Below are 19,973 nucleotides of genomic sequence, written 5' to 3'. Positions count from 1 at the left end.
CTATCAAAAGAGCAAAAAGAGATTTTATGATATCTCTTCCTACTAAGTAGGTGACTTATCAAAGCTGGCTACTTTTAGTTTAATGTCTGACTAATAAGTGGGATGGATAATTGATGAGTTTATAGTCCTTTCTGCCTGGGCAGCTGAATGGCTTGTCCATCAGCTCCTTAAAGGCATAGCATTTGAAATAACACCTTCTTTGGTTTGCCTTGAAATTGTGTTCTGATCCCCTGAAAGTCCTGTCCTGGATGGGACACCATCCAGGGTATTAGCACCCGTGTTTGGGGAGAGGCAATTGTACTTTGACTAGCAAATCCTTATTTTCTTGAAGCTTATGAGGTATCTCCATCTTTCCCTTCACAATTCTCTGCCAGAGTAGGAGTTGCTCACTTAAGGTGATGTAAGTTTCATGAACTATCTCAGACTCATTAATTAAAAAAAATCCTTTGGAACTGTAATGTCTGACATATATTTTATATAAAGATTTTCTATCTCTGGGTTGAAATGCCATAAAACATACATTTTTAGAAAACAGCTAATTTTCAGAACATTTGGTTCCTTATTGGGCTATGAATCTTATCTAAGGAGATATTCTAGATGGTTTTTACTCGAAAAAAGAGAATCTTACTTGAAACATCAATTTAATTTTGCATACTTGCTGATAGACAAGTACCTGTGTCACCAAACAATAGTTCTGCTCTAGCATTCTCAACCACCCAGCAGAATTTACCATATTTGTTTGCATAGCAGTTAGTGTTTTCACCACCACCTTTGCTTAAAAGAATTAGAAAGTGACCATTTGGTTTGGTAGTCTAAAACTACCATGATTCTGGTAGTCATTACCCAGGGCTAGGTGTGGTTGGAAGTGTCTGGCAGGTATGCATGGTCAAAGTAGCTGTGCCACAGGGATCAGAGCAGTTTTCCTGCTGCATTCTTTCATATTGTTTAAGATTCTCACACGTATTTGGAGGGTGAATCCCTGCTTTCTCACCATGTTTGCATATTCAGATTTTTCTTTTCTGTGTTTCAACCAGATCTGCAATGCAGTTCTACTGGCCTTCATGTGTATCTTTATTGTATAGCCCATAAAACATCAAAGGGTAGAATATGCAGTAGTGTTCGTCTAATCTGAAGAAATATGTATGATGCAAGAATTTTGTTGTATGCTTTATCATCTGCAAAATGCAGGTACCAATTAGTGAAAGGAGGAAACCAAGCAACAAAGAAAATAAATTAGTAATTAATGATTCAGGAAAGACTGCATTGTGAAATGGTTGGTGTTTGCAAATGCTTTGCTTTTAACAAGACCAAACAAAGAAAATGGCTTGACACTCTTTTTTTTTCTCTGAACATATAGATGGAACAAATAATTTCTGCATTTAAAAGTAAAATACCTTCAGAGCAATACCTGCAGCTTTCCTCCTCTTTTAATTTTCTACTGACCTCAAGGTGGCACTGTTGCCCTGTAATTGTTGGGAATTTCCTTTAGTCTATTGATACATTCATACAAAATTTAAGCTGATTTAAATATACTTTCACCTGTTTTGTTTCAGAAAATCGTAAGTGTGTTGCTGCAAGCTGCTGATTTTCTTAGGCTACAGATGCTTTAGTACATGCTGGTGCAATTAATTGTAATTATCTTCAATTTGCCATTTTGCATCTTTTATGCATGTTTTATAAAAATAGTTGAATCAAAGTCTTAGTTAACAATTACACTATTATGAATAAGAAATGCTACGGAGAGCCCAAACTGTATCAATCACAATGGCAGTAATAAATGAGAACAGCTTAAGTTACAGCTGTAGTATCGAGCTATTTAAGCTGCATTACTCACAATGTCTTCTTGAAGTATTATCCTTCTAATATGATAAATGCAGGGTCTCTTGCAGTTTGTGAAATAAGAACGTCCTACCAATGTTTGTCAAACATCGGGGAAGGCATCCCAGAAATGGTCTTCGTCTCTCTCAGGATTTTTGCTTTGCAATACTGCAATTCACATTTTCCTACAAAAGCGTAATTGTTTGTCTCAGAGCACGTGTGTAGCATTGGAATTGCATTCAGGATGTAATTCTCAAATATATTCAGGAAAATAGATAGAACATTTATGGGAATAGTGACTGGTTATAGAGTGCTTGCAAAACATCACCATCATGCTGATGGGTATACCTATCTTAAAAGTGAAGGTAAATTTGTACATATGTATATGGCACAGCTTAAGCCTTACAGGATGATAATAATGGTGCACACTGTTGAATGTCATGAGATAAATTTATCTGTAATATAGGCATCAGGAATTTGAATAATATCTATAGTTGTGAACACACAAATGACATATAGAAGTCACCTCTGAAATTATACAAGTTTTATATGCATAGACCATAATTTAACTCAAGGATAGACTGGAGGGGAAGTTGCATCATCTTTGAAAAATGTGGAGCAGATCCTTGATTTTCAGACTTCTTGTGTGACCTTGATGAAGGCCCTGTTTTGGGCTTTAGGTTCCCATCTGTCACAGGCTCGTCACAGGGGGGTGCTCAGAGACAGCACTGGGATCCTGGATGCGTCTTCTGCGCTTTGGGCACAACCACTTCGGTCTCCAACTTTGTGCAGCTGTACATGTACTAGGGAATGGAATTTACTGGGAAAATAGCGGTGAGTAACCAAAGTAATTTATTTAACGATTAGCCTGGTTAACTGTCCCCTCTGCAGCCAGTTGACCAGGCCATTCCGTGTGACTACAGCACTTAAATCCTGTGAAAGTGACGAAATGCTTAGAGGAAATCAGGCTTAAATATAGAGGACCATCAAGCTTCTTCCTAAACATAAATATCAATAGGTCATTTAATCCATACTGTATCATAGAACAGCTGCAGAGATAAATCCTCCTGGAAAAAATACTTTATCATAGGGACTTGCACATTTTTGCCTTTACTGTCGGTGAGTAAACCAGGAGGAAGTGATCTGGTCCTAATAGTGGCACAAGCTGGTTCACAGGCGCTCACTGCAAGAATCAATCTCCTGCAGTTTCCTGCAGGTACAAGAAACAGTGCAGAGCAGAAGCTCCCTGCTATGACTCTTGACTTCATCTGAAGAAAGGAGATTGCTCCTCGCTATGCTGCTTGTCATCCTAGCGAGACTGTCCATACCATATGACGGCATGCTCAGTATGTAACTGGGGGAGTTGGCCGGGTGGTGGTTTGGCTTAAGAACTCGCTGAGCATTGGTTCTGGGTGGTGAGCAATTCTGTCAATCATTTGTTTTGTACATTATTTTATCGGTGGTGGTGGTAGTAGTAGTAGTAGTAGTAGTAGTAGTAGTAGTAGTAGTAGTAGTAGTAGTAGTATTCTCTTCCTTTTCTGTCCTATTAAGCTGTCTTCATCTCAACCTGCGAGTTTTACGTTCTTTTTCTTTTCAATTCTCTCCCCCATCCCACTGGTGGGGGGCAGTGAGCGAACGGCTGTGGGGTTATCTCAGCTGCCTGCTGGGTTAAACCACGATAGTGTACCTCTTGCTGTGCTGGTAGAGATGAAGTCCATTTCCTGGTAAGCAATGCTTCTAGTATTCATAGTCCAAAATACAGTTGGACGCAGCAATGGTACAGTGACAGCTCTTGGGCCCCATCTTTGTCTTATTCTTCCCTTGTGTAATTTGCGTGAAGCGAGAGGAATCCCGGTAGCTATAAAGCTGGTGTGTCAGAAGCCGAAGCCCTGGGAGCCTGCTTGATAGGCGTTTCAGAACACCGTGGGAGACTTTGGCCTAATTAAGGCTACATACAGTATAATCCATATCAGGTATTAGAAGTTAGTTTTATTTATATATTTACCTTAAAAGTTAGCTGAAAGTTAAATATTAATCTTTACAATTTTAAAAAGCTCCACAGACTGATAGCGTAACGCCACATATTGTTATACTGCCTTTCCATTTAATCTTGCTTTCAGCCAGATCAGCAATGCTGAGAAGTTACTACACAAGAGGCAACAACGCCTCTATCTGACATATTATTTATTTTGAAGGCCAAGTGCATTTCTGAGGCTCAGCTGCCATGAAAGCATGAAGCTTTGTTGGAAAAAAAAATCCTTTGTATGCTACAAAATGAACTCGTGCCAGAGTTTTATGATATAAAGCAAAAAGAACGGCCACGGAGATACCTAGAATTAGCTAGCTCCAGATAGTCTTATTTTTCAATGTAGGCTCTTTCTGGGTAAGAAAACATATTTATGAAAACTTTTGGCTAGTTAACTTTCATTTTTGACTGGTTTAATTCCTGACTGATGGATGATGCTTGTTGCTGGGCTACCTGGTTCAAGCAGAGGTAACTTGTGGGCCCAGTTATTACTGCATTGTTCTCTACTGTGAATATATTATTGGTCTCAGTGCATTATGTCTACTTCCTTGGCAACTGAAACTCTGACTTGGACATGACATGCAGCGAGTAATAACCAATAACGCAGCTTCTGCTATCAACTTTCATATGTAGTTCTTTGTGGTAAAATTAATGCAACATGCAGATTTATGAGGAATAGGGCAGGTACTTAAGCAGGTGCTTGAATACTTGGCTAGAGCTAGTAATTTTTTTCCCATTATTCATACTAATCTGAAAAACTTTTTTATTTGCAAAGATAGCTGCTAAATACTTTTTTACTGTTTAATCAGCTCTTTTAGCAGGTCCTGCTCTTGCAAGGTCAGCGGAAGCAAGTGTATGCATAATACAAATTTTTGCACGTTTGTCTCAGTTGAAGTCCCAAGGACACAACAGAAGCCCAGTAAAGCCAATGACAAGCTTTCCTTCAAATTCAGTGAACTTTTGGCTGGACTTCAACTTCATTAGCATTAGACAGACTAGACATTTGTAAATACTCACACTTGTTTGCTATTTGGGGAGGAAGAGCACTGCCAAAGGCACAGCAGGAACAAACCATCCATCTTCCTCAACACAAGTAAAGACAAGCCACTTTAGGTAGAGCTCTTCATCTCGGCTTCTACCAAATCAGACTTTCTTTGACAAGAATTTGCATCCATAGCCCTCTGGCAAGCTTGAGCATTGCACAAACCTCTCCGCAGTTGTACGTAGTATTAGGGAACAGGGAATGCATTTTTTTCTGCACATCCAATTGCACAGAAAAGCAGTATTATCTACCTGACCTCTCAGCTCTTCCTAGACCATCAGGGAATACTTCAGTGTCCCCAGAGCTAGATGGCTGTTTAGGTCATCCAGGAAGTTTAGAAAATCCTTCCTGACAAATGCAAGTGTTAAAGTCACTGACCGACTCTGGTGCTAATTGCCATGTAGAGTCTTTTCTGACGACTACTAATCAATCTTTAGATGCCACTAGGGAAAGATAATATGGACTTTCTGAGACCTGGATGATAACATAAACAAAACCATCAGGGCAAATGGCAGATCATGACACATGGTGATTTCCTGGGAGATGAAGCAAATACCTCGGATGGCAATGATCCATATAATTACCTTGGACTGGATTATAAGTACTTTGTGGTTGCAACTAAAAGCAGGAGGAAGCATTAGCATTAAAAAAAATGGTATCATCAAGGAAGTATTCAGTTGATTGGAAAAATAACATATTTTTATGAGAATTATTACAGACTTACCTTTAGGGCACATTTTAAATATTTCTCCCCAGGTGAACTGAAAGCTAGGAAAATCTCACCATTGTGCCGGTTTCCAGAGGGACAAGTGTGATCAGAGAACTGCTACTGTATCATGCAGTCATAGGGATCCATCTGCCTGCAAGGCACACTGGGGCCTCACTCTCATCAGGTGTAAGAACATTTTTCACTGATCTTAATTTAGTCAACTTCAGCAATGCGATGGGCACAGAGCAGCAATGTGATGAATACAGGTGAGCAACCAAGAACGTGTCACTAAATCTCTGCGTAAGATGCAATGAGTAAAATTCCCTGCTCTAAATTTCCCATTCTTTTTCAAAGGTAAATTCCTGTCTCAGTGCTCAAGGTCTCAAGATGAAACTGGAGGCTACAGGGGGACCTCACCTCTGTGCAATGCCACATTCAGCGGAGCTCAATGTATTATCAAAAGGGGAAAGGGCATGAAACTATATTTTCTAGTTAATGATCTTAAGTAAGGAACTGAAACCTAGACCCTGCATTGCCTAAGTTCAGGGATTTTCTCTGGGCAGAGCCCTGGAAACCGTATTTCAGAGGCTTAGAACAGAATTCGTGTACGAACAACCACAGCCTTCACTTGTGCATGTTTTTAACCTCCTTCTGTGTTCATTTTGCCATCTCACGTTCTGGCTAAAAGAATCCATGGCAGACTCATCTTGTAACTGCTGCTAATTTGCACTTGCTGCTGGCATGGCCATGGGTGCAAACCAGACAGTTAAGTGTTGGCAAGAAGCAGTGAGTTAATCACGGCCTTGGAAGCGTGGTCCTCTGCTTGTGCTCCAGGGAATGAGCTCAACCGAATGGCAAAGTCCAGCCAGGGAACTCAGCCTTGGGTTTGTGCCAGGCAGTAACCGTGAGTTCTGTTTTCAAATCTGGCTCTGCAGTAATTTCTTACATAAAATCCTAGAGCCTGGCTCAAATTGACCAGATGTTCTAATGGTCGCTTGCTTTTTTAATCCTTTTTTTTTTTTTAAAAAAAGTTTAGATTCTATCTTCAAAGCCACTGTCTGGAAGTGAAATAGCACTTGTTACAGAGGTCTATTCTAAGCTCAGCATTATTGCAATGATTTGCCTTGTTTGCATGTGGCCTGCCATATCTGCATTGCCTCAGTTGCATGCAAAACTCTGTCAGAAATGGGAATTATTTCTAAAGGCTTGCTCCAGGTCCTGCCCCTGCACCCCTTACCAAGATGTTTCTCCACATCTTTAGCTTGGGCAAACAGCCAACTTTCTAAAAAAAAAAAAAAAAGAAAATCAAATAATAAAAAAAATATCATCACCTTTGTAAAGTGAGATTGAAGAAATTACTTTGCTGTGGTGAAGTACTTTCAGATCTGCACATGCTGCATAATGAATAATGCTATTTAACTCTTCATAACTTTGGTATTATCAGTGGACATGTAAAGACATACTGCATGTAACCAATTGGCATTGGTACAAAGTTGGAGAAAAACTCTGTATGTTTTGCATGGATTTATTATTATCACGTACAAACATGTACTATCAGAGATGCTGTCAGCTTTAGTCCTAATCCAGTATCCGGCTGTGAATGAATATTTTTTAGTGATCCTACAGTAAAATCACCAATTTTTCTCTTACATAAAATCAAAAGCATCAACAAGAAAAGCACCGAATAAAATCAAATCCTTGCAGTAGTAAGGACAGCTTTCAGCATATGCTGAAACACAGAATTGTCTTCCACTCTTCTTTTTAGTAACCAAACGCAAAACAATTAGTCTCTTCCCCCATTTACAGGCTCATTCTCCCTGGTGACTCAGCCTGGAAGAATAGTAGCCACTCACTTCTTTAACGCCAGGAGAATTCCTTATCGTGCTGTAAATCATCCTGCCCGGTTTCAGCTCCAGCAGCACACGTCCCTACATGTGTTGTGCGTGCAACACATTTAAGACCCCTGATTACCAGTGAGGTCCCTTCCTGCCCTTGGTAAATAATAAATAATAAGAGATGCATGAAAAGAACACTAGACGTTTCTCAACCTGGTTGTTATTCTAAGGAAACTCATATTTGGGACTTGCATTATCTGGCAGTGAATTTTTTTGGTTTGTTTTAAGCATGTAGCTAGTAGAAACAAACCCACGCTGATATATTGTCTTTGCACAGCTATCGGGTCCTTCACAACACACCAATGCAGGCCACTAGGCAAACTGGAAATCTCTGTGTGGCAACATCTCCCCTTCTAATTTTATTACTTTAATACCGGCCTTCTGATTGACAGCCCAGTAGCCTGACTTCCTCCTTTCACAGGAGAGGAAGTTCACTCAGAATTAGCAGGGTGAGCCTGTCTCCATATGCACTTGGTGCTCTGCTTTCTCACTGAGGTTGCTCAAAGTAGTGTTACTTATTTGTTTTAGGAAGTGGTTACTTCTTCAAAAAAGAGGAAAGATAATGTTAGGTAATTTTCTATAGATTACTGAGGAGGTATCAACTGATAATATTTGATATCTTTTCCCCTTTTTTTATTTTGCCTGAGCTAATTGTCCTTTGGCACGGGAGTGAGAGCGGCTGTTTAAACAACAGTAGTTTATTTACAGCTACTTGGGGTTTCATTATCATTTGTCTGGGATGGTAGAAACATTAACCCTAATTCAGCATTGTTGAAAGCAAAGGATTTCCATGTAATTGCCTTTGCAAGGTATGTGTTATAAATGAGAATTCTCATTTAGGACCCATTTCACAATCACTTCTTCCTCTGTGAGTTACGGGGAAACTTTTTTGCAAAATTTGGGCCAATTATTATAATAAAAAGTCCATTGACCACTTCAGCTGTTGTTTTAGGGTCATCTCTTTGCAGCACTTTACTTCTGGATATTGTCTCATATTGATCCTCATTAATGTTTTATTTATCTGCTTCTGAAACATTCCCCATATCTGGACCTGAGCGATTGTGGCTGCTCTTGCCAGAAGACACGGGCAACCAGGGGAATAGCCAGACTGCAGGGCTAAGATACTGAGGAATGAGATGGCTTCCCCATGACCTGAAACCCTTCCATCACTGCTGGCTAGATTTCAAAAAGACAGTACACAATTTAGGCAGGAGTCCGATGTGAGAATTTCTGAGTCAGGGTGTAAAGTTGTATCAATGCTACAGCTCCAAATGATGAACCTTTGAGCAATAACTTGAGAACTTCTCCTTGCGATTATCTGCACATTTTTCTTTCATCTCCCTTAAAGCATCTGTGAAGGGCAGGGGATTCCCAAAGAAACCTGTCCTTTTTGGCAAAATATATCCTACTAAGAACTATCCTACTAAAACCTCCAGATAAATGCATTTCCCCCACTCCCCTGCTGAGTCTTTTACATTTCAGGCCTGGGTGACATCAGAGGGACGATGGTGTGGGTGCTCAGCAGCTCTGGGAGACATCTGCCTTATGTCAGACACTGATGAACTGAGAGGTTTGCAAACAACTGAGGAAAAGTTGCTGAAGTATGCAAAGCTAGAGCAAGATTATTAGGCTTTGTCCTTTGATTGTAAATGCAGGAGGAATCTTGGCCCTGTGGGAGCCATTGATGCTATTGTGGCCTGGGTTGCATACAAAGTCCTGCCTTTTTGATTTAGTGTTTATTTGTTTCCAAACCTCTTTCCCCATCATCCCTCATTTCTGCTCTCCCTGGGGATGATTCAGCAGAATAAAGCCACATGAGTATAACACCCATCCAGTAAAAACACTTGAGGACAGACCTTAAACTGAGCAAGTGTTTTATTACTTCCTGAAGAAGAATGTTTTTACAAAGTGATACACTTATGTCTATTACAAACAATATGTCTTATTAATAAGTCATTTTAGCTAAAGACAAACCTGTAGGAACTGCCCCCACTGTCCCACAATTAAGTGAGGCTGGCAGAAGGAAGCAAGAACTTTAGAATTAGTAGAAAAAACTAACTCTGCCTATTATTTGCTTTTGATTTTTTTTTCCCTCTTGCTGTCTTTGCTCCATCTTTTCTGTCTGCTTCATTTCCTTTGTATTTTTCAGTCACACTGTTTTTTATTACTGGAACAAATAAAGCCCAGAATATTACATTGTTTGTTTGACCACTATACTACTCTCCAGCATCAGACAGCCAACAGTGTCTTCCCACAACTTAGGAAGGCAGGGATCCTTGCTCTTAACCTGCCTCCTGAACTGCATCTGCTCTGTGTGTGCACACATGCGTACACTAAACTGATGATGCCTCTAACAGTCACTGAGAGGGAAGATGACTGCATTTGTAATTACCAAGATTGTGTGCAAATAGATGCCCGTGCACAGTTTATGCTACATTTGTGGTCATTTGAAATTTCCCAAACTGAGACCATCTTCGAAATGCAACTATTTCCCCTTTTCACTTTAAGAGCAACAACCCCGAGAATTGTTAAGAGGGCTGAAGAACTCACTGATCTCACTGAAACTGTCAGGGGAAGCAGATAGCAGCACAGAAATGAGCATGCTAAATGCAGACCAGTGTTTACCTTGGGTATCTGGACTTTCTTTTGATGTAAAAGGAGTATTGTATTCTACTTAGTGCTTTGCTACAGAAGCATTTCCCCAGCAGTAAAACCGAAAAAGTAGGTTTAATTATTAGCTGCTTTGCCACCTCAATGGCTTCAGCAGGCTGCATGCAGACTTTGCAGATAATGGCATTCAGGCACACCCAAAGGCTGTGCAGGGCGTCTTGAAATGAAAAGCTGGAGGCAACCATTCCCCTTTACAGGCTCCATCTCTCCCAGATAAACAGCTGTACAGGAGAGAGTATGAGGAGCTGGTTGCAGTGTTGCTGCTCCTGTCAGCTTGCTACGGGCAAGAGGGTCCCCAAGCACGCGTGCAGATAATACAGAATCATGAAACTGAGCTGGCTCCGAGTTTGGGGTTACACTGGGGCACATCAATCAGAGGACACGGCACTGAGCTCCAAGCTCTGTAACCGGTTGTGCTCTACCCAGGGCAGGAGCAAGGAGGGCTGAGCGCCTGGCCGGGGCCCAGGACTCAGCACTGCCTGCAGCTCCCTTCACTGCCCGTGGCTCTGCCTTTTGGGCAACCCTGAGGGGGCTTCTTAATGTGATAAGGGATCAACACTCACTTTTTGACCCGTGGCTGGATTAGGTGACATCCAGGTGACACCTGGATTAGGTGGGTTTTGGCTGCCAGAGAGGGATGTCCATGTGCAGGGACCTGTGTTATCATCCCAGCCAGCACAAACAGGCTATGTGACACAGTTACGGGGGTGAAGGAAATACTAAGGAGGTCAGGAGGACACTATGGTATGTGGGGCTAGGATGAATCACCTCAATAAAGAGCAGACCCAGTCCTGCTATGTGCCCTGGTGGGAAGCGCTGGGCCACGTAGCACTGCCACAGCATGCCAGCTGCCCCGACTGCTAGGTCCGCCCAGAGTCAATGCCGGGAAACCATGACCATGGTGAATTATAATGACAGAGATCAAGCAGTTCCTCTTCTCCCATAACACTTTCCAGCCTACGTGTTGCCCACATGCCACCATACCGAACATTTCAGGAGAGGCCGATTCCATGTTCACCCACAGAGTGTCCTGGAGGGAAATACACTGTATGGTTGCCTCCCACGGAGGACTATGTCAGCCCAGCCTGTTACAACTCCTCGTGGAAACATGAACACACAAACGCTATCAGCTGCCTTTCTGTGTGCTTATAGGTTGCAATCAAGTCTCCAGGAATCTGAAATACCATGTGGGAAACATTTTTCCCTTTAGACATAAAGGTGTTGGCTATCATTATTAACAAGCATTGAAGCTCTGAAGACCAGCTTGAAAAAGATCTACTAATTCACCGATTTTTGATGGTTAGTGTCTATATATATATGTATTTTGATAGTGCTTATAGTGATTTTATATCACTACAGTGATATAAAATGCACGTACCAGTGCATTAACAACACTGGTGTGCCGTGACATCGCTCATCAAATAAGCATATATTTTGCTTATTTACATATTCCCTTTTTTACAAGCAGAATATCTTCCTATAGGGAAATTTCCAAGAAACAGATAGGCTCTTGTTTATCTAATTAGCAAAGGCACAAAATATGACTACTATATGTGACTAATAAAAACTGAATAAGCATATTTCTAGAACTTAAGTTGGCACCGTTCACGATCCTAAGGTTATACACAGTTTACCTGTAGCTTTTTGCACAAGAGCTTGACATATGGCAGGAAAAAGACCTTTATCCCCACTGTTAACTAACTAGATAATATACATTGTTAGTCAATAAGGTCGATGGAGCATGTATTTCACAAACAGATTACTTGGAAACTTGATGGACGAGTCCTTCCTGGGACAGCCACGGTAACTGCTGTATTTAGTAATTGCTTTGTCATCTTAGCAGTGATAGAAACGGGTTCCCTCCATTGGCTCTGCAGTTACTGTGGCACATCATTTAATCCACCCATGCTGATGTGAACTTTTGTTTTCCCAAACATTAGGACAGAAACATCTGGCTAGCTATAAAGCAGGTCAACACAAATAAAGCTTTCAAGAAGCAATATTCACAGTCGCTATTTCACTATGCAAATAGCTATCCCTAATGAACTGTATAGAATTAGCTTCTAAGATTTAGATGAAGGGTTTTTGAAAACTGATGCCTGAAGTGAGACTCCTCCATGCTTAATCACCTACATAAATGACCTGCTTTCCAACAGCAGCCACCACTCCTGTTTGCTTCTAAGAGAACTGTTGGCTGCCCAGGTGTTTTGATTAAATCAAAACACCTCCTCTACACCTGTGAATTTTAGCTTGGAGACACAGCTTTGAACATCACATTTCTAGTATGTTGGTATAAGCATTAGTATTGGCAGGACAGGCCATTGGATTCTACTCTTCCTTTTGACATTATTCAGTTTGTGGCATTAAATAATTCACTTAACTCATGCTTTAATGTACAAATAAGAAAAATACTTTTCTCATAATGGGCAGAACTAACACTTGGGGACAGAAGTCGCCTCATTAGCCCTTGACCTAATCTCTGAGCTATTCACATCAGGCTTTCTTTATAGCCAACAACAGAACTGGGCACTCTAAGGATGGGATTCATCTAATCAAGTACATACCACTGTAGGAGGAGATAAACCACATTGCAGGCTCCCACTGACAAAGCTGATCAGATCTCTGCTGACTCTAAAGGGAGACTCACTCGTGATCCAAAGATGTTTGTGTGTCAGCTACCAATTCCCAGGCATGAATCCCTCCCTTATTGTCCAGTCGAGGCTGCGGTTTCACGATCACCATCAGCAGCTATGAGCTGTTGCCAGTGTACGGACACACACTTTTCCCTGCCCTAATCACATGGTCCTCCATGTCAGCTCTAGCAATCCTCCAGCCCTAGGTAAAAAGCATTAACTTGCTGCATTGGCTGAAAATTAATGCTGAAGAAAAAGAATTTGGTTTTGGTTGCACTGGCAGGCAGAGCTGATGCCCCTCATGGCATCACATGCCCTAATTTCTAAATCTGAGGCCTGGCTGGGGGCAGGAATGTCATTTTGGAAGGGGAAATGTGACTGCCCTTTTTGGCATCAGCTTTAAGTTGGACCGGCTTAAGCTGACCGCAAAACAGCCTCCATGGAAGGCAGTTCTAAAAATTAATAGACTTAGTTACATAACATAAAGTTAACATGTTTATGCTTACTGTCTTGGGATATGATTTGACAAACATCAAATACAATTGATCCTTGAAAAGAAAAGAGGTGATGAGACATAGCACAGACCTTCATCTCCCCATCCTTTTGTGCAGGCCATGTTTGATGCCTGGGGAAAGGAGCAGTGTCCAGCAGGTCTGACAGTCAGGATCACAGCACATTCCAAACCACAGCATCAGCTCTGGGGAGAGGCAATGTTAAAAGATCAGGACTGAAAAAAATGTTACTTCTGGTCTGGGCAAAGATGCTTTTCAAACAGGTCCCAAAACGCTTATCTGCAGAACATGTTTATAGTGGGTGCAAACTTGCTTTTAGTAGATGGCATTAATTATACGACACCGTTTGCTAGAATGACTTCTTTCTAAACACCTGCAGCTTAGAAAGGGCAGTCTTGGTCATGAGCTTGGTTACTGGCTGATAAACAGCTATTAGCAGCACTTACAGACCTAAACAGGATCTAACGAAAACACTTCAAGCAGCAAAATAAATGGTGTTTTTACACCATTTTTACACAGATATATCCATCTGTCTAATAAAGGGAAATTAATCCATCTCAAGCTGATACAATTAATATCTAATATATAAATGGTAAACTGATGAGCATGCTAGAGCTCAGGCAAAGGACTTTACATAAAAAAGACATTGTGTCATCAAGACAGATGGATGCAGTTCTTGCCTGATGTGCGTCGTGGCAGCAGGACCAGCAGAGATGTGGGTAGATGAGCTGGCTGGAAACACCAGGCGTACCCGGCTTGCCCGCTGAGGGTGAGCCTGCGGCTGCCCTCCAGACCAGACCTGCTGGTGCTAGGTCAGAGTGGGGGCCCCCATGCCCGAGCATGCCCTACAAGTCCTGTGCCACCAGGCTGTTTGCCATGCTGCAGGCGGGCCTGTCTCGCAGCGCAGAAACTATAGGATGTGCCATATCCTGCGCTCGTGGCTGTTCCAGGAACAGCCCGGTGAGCTCTGTATACACAGCCAGCGTGATGGTTTTCATTCCAGTTTGCCTGGGGATCTTCCTCTTCTGAACCAATACTGGTCTCGTACTAAGTTCTTACATTGCCCAGTGCAGTCCCTGGGACTGAAATCAGATCTCTGCACAGTGTGCCCTTGATGCCACTGAGCTCCCAGAAGGCACGGAGGTGTACCAGCGTGGCCCAATTTCTCAGGGCAAAATGTGCCTTCACAGGGCATTTCTTCTTTGGCAGCATTACACAGAGGCATTCTGCAGCCTCACACGCTTCAAAGCTGCACTTGTTGAACTAGTTTTGAACTGACTTTTCTAATGCCAGAACATGCACGTTTATGATTTTCCCTGCAGTATTAGCTGTTCTTGTAGGGACTTCTAGGGACTTACCTCGAAGGACCTGAGCAACTTTCTTCCACCAAGAGACCTTTAGAAATCCTACACCAATGAAATCCAGTATTCCATAGCGACAGTGGAAGCCTATGCCCCCAAATAACCAACTTTGATGCCAGAAAATATTGTATGTTCTCTGACAGGGCCTGATATTGTAGGTAGGTGGAGCAGGCGCCACAATGATTAGCATATCTCCCTCTCTCTGTGTCTGTCCTCAGCAAACACCCGTTGATTCACAGATATTGCCAGAGGTCCATGAAGATTGGCTTAGATTAGAGCTAGCGATCTCATGTTCTTTCTAAGATAATAAAAGGCAGAGCTTAACAATACGATGTATTTAAAATGTCATATGAAGGGTAATTTATTTCAGTAATAATTAAAAATGTTACCAACCAATCAGCTGCAAAGACATTTTTTCATTCCCTGAATTCCATATTTACAAAATTTTCCCATCCCTGTTGAATCACTGTATCCTTCCAGCAGAGAACCGTGCTGTGTGCAGAAGTGAATAACACCACATTTTTTCTGACTTTTTTTTTCCTTTAATGATTAATATGGTGGTGATTTTTCTAGTAGGATCCAGTTGAGTATCGGCTGAATAAGGTATTAGCTCTAACTAATACCTTATTAGTATTAACTTCGCAGCTGATTACAGCAACTATTTTGCCTGCCTAGTCGTGAATTTTAAGAAAATGCTAGTTGTACTAGAAGCAAAGTAGTAACCAAAATAGCCAGAAAATGCTCTTAAGTCCACCAAAAAAAAAAAAAAAAAAAAATCATGTTATTAAAAACAGTTATAGATTGGCTGTGCAGTTAGTTGTGCCAGAAGTTATGAAGCAGTTGCAGGCTGCCAAATGCTATTGGATCAAATGAATGGCTTGATAGTAAGAAAGCAAAATAACTAACCTAGAAAGAAAGGATCAAAACTGGAGATAAGAAAGGCATATTTTAAAACCAGTTGTTTCTTTATTAGGGAGAGAAAAGATATGGAAGGGAAAGAAGTGGTTTTTCTAATCTGCTTTGCAAGGTTCAGAAGAAGTCTAGCAGGTGATACCCTGACCCCCTCAACTTGTCTGGAGTTCTGCCACTAACTTCCAAAGTGCCCAGGTTTCACAGACAGGGTAACCAGCTAGGAGAAGAAATCTCATTATAGAGCAAGATCTTCTTCATTCCCTATCATAATGCCAATTACAGCTATAGTCTTTTTTCACAGGTCACAAACAAAAGCATGTAAGCACATGTTTAACTCGCCTCTGTTCCAAGGCGGCCTTCTAATTAACTGCAAACACATGTTTAAGCCCTTTCCTTGATAAAGCTGCTTTCCTGAATCAGGATAGAACCATGAATTTGATGTGGAGCTATGCGAACAATAATATTCACTCTTCATTTGGATTGTTTTTCATTTCAAGGAACAAACTTGTTTATGTAGGTAACTGGACAGTGAAAGCTTCTGTTGGCTTTGGTGTTGCTGACTGGATCTAATTTGAAGAAAGCTTGTAAGGACAGCTACCAGAGAGAGACATTGCCTGCAAGAAATGCAGCCTAAAATGAACACTGACAGTCTTGAAGTGGAACAGACAGATGGAGTCATGTTTGCCAAAGTCCCACAAGCCTTTATTAAAAGCAGACAGGTCTGATGACTGCACAGAAAGGGAACAAGTTAGGTGTTAAAGGAGGCAGTGTGCTCTGTAATACGTGACTGCGTTAGCGGTTTATAGACAGGGTTTCACCTTTTCCAAGCGGAAAGGCACAGAGCGATGAAGAGCCCTCCGTGGCGAAGATCTCTCCACTTGCAAACTTGAGCAGAAATTCAAAGGAAAAAGCAGTGACTCTATTCACTCAGCAAACATGCTGAGTAATAGTGAATCTCCCAACCAAAGTCCTATTCCCACAGTGCTCAGCTGACTTAAGAAAGCTCAGCAGCACTTGGTGCAGAACGTTTTACCTCAGAACAGGCGACAAGCAGCAGCTTTCTGTTTAGCCTTTCTCTATCTTGTCACCCAGTTCTGGGGTGGTATGAAGCTGCATGCTGGAGATTCAGAGTGACTTCTCCCCTCAAAACACGGAGTATTTACAGTAGGTAAACAGATTTGGAGACTGGTTGTTCCACACGTGCGGACCGGAAACTAAGCCGCGAAAGAACTGGGTGAGTCAAAAACAATGCCTGGAAGCCTAAAAAAAAAACAAAAAACAAACCCCCAAAAAAATCCTGGAGTCCTCCCTACTTTGAAGACATAGCATTCTCCTCAACAGCATAAGCGGGAACAAAATGTTCTCCTGTAACACACCATTTAAGGATTCATTAAGTACCTTTATCAGTCACCTTCCCATTAATCTTAAAATTTATAACGTTGCCAGATGGACAGCCCTAAATTTAGGAACTCTCCCTGTTCTTCTTTGTATGGTAATACAATAGAAAAGCCTGGGAACAGCAGTGTAGAGCACTCTGGTTTATGAGAGAGGCTGGGGAAGAGGTAGCGACGTGAACTCTTGTGTGGTCCAGCTGCCAGTCTATGCCTGCCACGTCCGGCAGCAGGGCTGGGCTGCCACAGGGGATTATTCATCTAAATCCCTGTATTTGAAGCCAACAAAGACAATGGTGGCTGCTGGGTCCCGTAGGACAAGACTATACACCCAGCCCTATTCATCAGGGAGCAGCAGAAGACCTGAGGAACCACTGTTACTTCCCCCAGCCCCCTGAGGTATATGGTCCATATATTGTGGCTTTTGGCCCCAAGAGGAATTTGGTATTCAGCCTGGTATGGTAGGAAGAAAAGCTAACCCTGGACAAGGGCAGGATCAAGAACATACCATCCTGTAAAGGGAAGACAGCAGTAAATTGACCAGCGGTATGGTATCCCTGAGCAGATTGGGAAGTCTCATGGTGAAGAAATGTTAGAAGGATCACAAATTGATGCAGACATTGTTTACATACCAAGAAAGAAGCCAAAAAAGCCATAACCCAGCTCCTGTAAGTCAGTCAAAGCTCTTGACACACTTTATGTTCAATGCCAGTTAAGTTTTATTCATAAGGGTGGTACTGATACTGATACCGTTTATTTCACTCAGGAGGGGCCTGAGTACTTTTAATCAAGAAAAATATGATGACATCACAGCGGCAACCAACTAACAGTTTCAGTAATTCCTGAAGTCCTCCCTTCCTAGCTAAATTCCACCAGATTAACACCAATCCCTGTAAAATGACAACCCGCCCCACCTGCCGGAATTAGAAAAGGTTGGAGCTGTACCAGTTTCTTTGACCCATATATCCTAAATTTGGGCATGTTCCATTTCAGTATAATTGTTGGTCAGCTTCCTGATTATTTACAACATCTTATTAAATGATATTATGGCATATGGGAAGCCAAGTAGATGAGAAGAATGTTATAGCAATCTAATTACTGACTCTCTTACAGTACTCTTTACGATGATCATTAAAGCATTCCATATGGGTTCCAACCGCTAAACTAAAAACATAACAGACCTAGATTTTGACATATGAACAATCTCACAGAAAACAGGGTTCAGGGTCACAGGTCCCTGTGACAGGGGCAGCCTGTCCTGAACTACTGGTCTCGGTCATGCTTGTTGGTAACTCTTTTCTTGTGGAAGTATGATCACCTTCTGCCATTTTACTCATGAAATGAGACTGGCTGTCCAACTCCAGCTGTCAGGAACCCTCAATCATGAGCCCTTCGGAATCTCCAAGTATAGCAACAGGCTTTTCATTCTTGCTAGATCTTCCTTTTCAGGGCACTGGTTTTCTTACTGCCTCTATATGTGCATACACACAGCTACACCCCTATAGCTATAGCTATGGCTGTATGTTTCCGCTCTCTCCATTTTCTGCTCATATTCTTGGATACTCTCTCTCTTGCTGCCATGTTTGTTGGCTCCCTGGAACACAGCAAGCAAAGAAAGAGGTCAACTCTGCCTTTTGTAATGTTTGCAATTTGCTTTTTTGTGACTACATTTTTGTGATTTTTCTGGATGTCTCAAAATATTCGCTTTCCCTTTCCTTTTTTAACTACAAGTTTAATAAAACAAATAGTATCTAGGACCGACTTCTTAGCATTTATGTATTTTGTTAAGTTACGGCTTTTCAAAACTTCCTCAAGCAAAATTACTTTCTTCTCTCCAAATCTTTTAACTCCTCATCAGTTACTATTGCCTCATCCCTCATCCTACAGCCCTCGGTGGCACAAACAGGAGAAAAATGAAACAGAAATCTCCCTGCGGAAAGGCCAAACCTCAAACAGAACCAGGAGTTAGAAAGGCGGTAAGAAATGGCTGTTGGGATGTACTGTGGCGTGTGCAGCAGCTGGAAAATGGTCCCATTGATCTGACAGCTGGGGCTGGCTGCTCAGTTCGTGCAGTTTGCGGGCTGGTGGCTGGTTCCTTCCCCCGCTCCAAGCAGGCAGGAGGAGGGGCCGTGGCGAGGAAAGGCCGTTCCTGGTGCCTCAGGAGCTGCAAGGCCGGCGCGCCTCCCGCTCGCGTTTGGAACCCAACAGGCACAGAACACCCTCCCGTGAAAGCCAGGGCTTCAGCACGGACAGAGGCAGGCCGGCCTGGGCCCGGGCCTGGGCAAGGCTGCCCGGGGGCGAGGGGGCAGCAGCCAGGCCCCCGCCGCGACCCCTCCTCGGGCACCTCCCCGACACACGGGTTTCGCGATGCCGGCGCGGAGCTTTCCGCCCCCCCCCGCACACCCACCCGGGCCCCGCGGCCGCCGGCGGCGCTGGCCAGCTCCCGGGGCTCACCTCCTGCCGCGCCGGCCGGAGGGGACGGCTGGCTGGGCCCTCACAGCTCCTGCCCCGGCCCCCGACGGCAGAGCCCTGCGCCACGACCGGCGGCCGGTGCTGACCCTAACGGCCCCCGCGTGACGTCACAAAGCCCCCCCGCCCCGCCCCCGAGCGACCCCCCACCGCGGAGCGGGCCCTTCTCCCACCCGGCCCGCAGGGGGAGCCCCGCCCCCGAACGCGCCGGGCCGGGGCCGTGTGAAACGCACCTTTTGCACGAGTCCCGCTCGGCGCGGGGCGGGACTTGCGGGGCAGTGGGCGGGGGAGGTGGGGGGAAGCCACCAGGTTCAGCCAATCGAAGCCGTCTCTCCCGAAACGTCACCAGCGGCCCCGCCCCCCCTCCTCCGGCAAGGCGGGGCGGGGCGGGGCGTCCGCGGCCAATGGGCGGTACCAGAGGGGCGGGGCCTCCTGTCGCGAGGGCGCGCGGGCCAATAGCGGACGAGGCGGGGGGCGGGGGCGGGCGGACATCGCAGGGCGGGGGGGGCGGTGGCCAATGGAGCGCGGGCGGGGG

The 19,973-nt window shown here is 43.4% G+C and overlaps 1 long non-coding RNA gene across 1 annotated transcript; it reads right to left on the bottom strand.

The window, feature by feature from the left end:
* Nucleotides 1-6,623: 6,623 nt before the first annotated feature.
* Nucleotides 6,624-19,538, bottom strand: LOC142601100 (uncharacterized). The gene is made up of 3 exons (XR_012834701.1): nucleotides 19,424-19,538; nucleotides 13,379-13,490; nucleotides 6,624-6,877 (listed from the first exon to the last, which is right to left on the bottom strand). It is a non-coding gene; the product is annotated as an uncharacterized LOC142601100 (long non-coding RNA).
* Nucleotides 19,539-19,973: the final 435 nt, after the last annotated feature.

The sequence above is a fragment of the Balearica regulorum genome, chromosome 3 (assembly GCF_011004875.1).
Source record: "Balearica regulorum gibbericeps isolate bBalReg1 chromosome 3, bBalReg1.pri, whole genome shotgun sequence".
In the NCBI taxonomy this organism is placed as follows: domain Eukaryota; kingdom Metazoa; phylum Chordata; class Aves; order Gruiformes; family Gruidae; genus Balearica; species Balearica regulorum.
Note: the sequence above shows the minus strand (reverse complement) of the source record. Positions and strands in the feature narration are given on the sequence as shown.